Source organism: Cyclopterus lumpus, chromosome 12 (assembly GCF_009769545.1).
Source record: "Cyclopterus lumpus isolate fCycLum1 chromosome 12, fCycLum1.pri, whole genome shotgun sequence".
Classification (NCBI taxonomy): domain Eukaryota; kingdom Metazoa; phylum Chordata; class Actinopteri; order Perciformes; family Cyclopteridae; genus Cyclopterus; species Cyclopterus lumpus.
Window position 1 is genome coordinate 7,201,737 of NC_046977.1, and position 1,150 is coordinate 7,202,886.

Sequence of the window (1,150 nt, forward strand, 5' to 3'; positions counted from 1 at the left end):
AAATAGAACAGATTCTGCAGCGCTCTCCTCTAGTTTTGTTTGTGTGCTGATCAAACATAGAAAGATTCACACTGTGCAGACGAAACATTAAAAAAAATAAAGGTCGTAAAAGGTCTCAAAAACACAATGTGTGAGCCATCAGAACAACTGAAGATACGAGACACATCCACAAGGAGATGCTTGAACACAGGATCCGCTGGCGCTTGTGCTGTTTAAGTTGGTGGAAATGTGTGTGTGTGTGTGTGTGTGTGTGCGTTAGAGCGTAAGCAGTTATCTTAATTCAAGTGTCCTCTCTCCACGTCTTGTCATCCAGGCCGGCCGAGATGCCGCCTGCTTTCTGTCTGTCTGAAACAACGTCTGGTACAGCTGTGTGAGTCACCCTGAACACTCAAATCCATTCATCCATCAACGCCAGCGGGGAAAGTGGGCAAAGCTCCAGTCATGATACGGCGCCATGGTGCACACACGATCAAATGTCCCCGTGTACTCCAAATTGTGGACACGGATGTTTTTTTTTTACACCATCAATTCATCCGTTGATACTTTTCTCACTGAAGCGATTGTCTATGAAACATCATGCGTTAGAAAATAACTAATTCTTATAATATACAATACATGAACAAGTCTTATAAAGAGTAAACTGTGAGTCCCAACATGGATATTGGGAAGAAGCATCCAAGTGTAAGATACTGTTATGTGCACCCAAGGGTGGGCTGCAACTAATGATTAGGCCTTCAGTGTTGAGAAAAAAAGATCATACCATCTGCAGCTTGACTATTAATCAATTCACTTTGGTATTCTGGCAAATGTGGCGCCACGACTTATTCACAAGTTCAAGGATGTAATAGTGTCTTTAATTCACTTCTTCTCCATCGTATTGGCAGCCGAGACTCATGGACGTTGTAGTATTTAGACTGTGTTAGTCATATAGCATACTGAGAGACTGCAACGGGTAATTTTGCTTTTTTGCTTGATATTATTGTCAAAATGGTGGTTGATACATTTGGTTTCGGATCACTTCAGGTGTAGTCCAACCCCTAATCTCTGCAAATGTTTTTATTTGAAACTTCCATACATTTGACATCCATCCATTTTGCCTCCAGTCCTGTTATTCACTCAGAAGTCTCTTAAATCTTTCCTAATGGTGTCA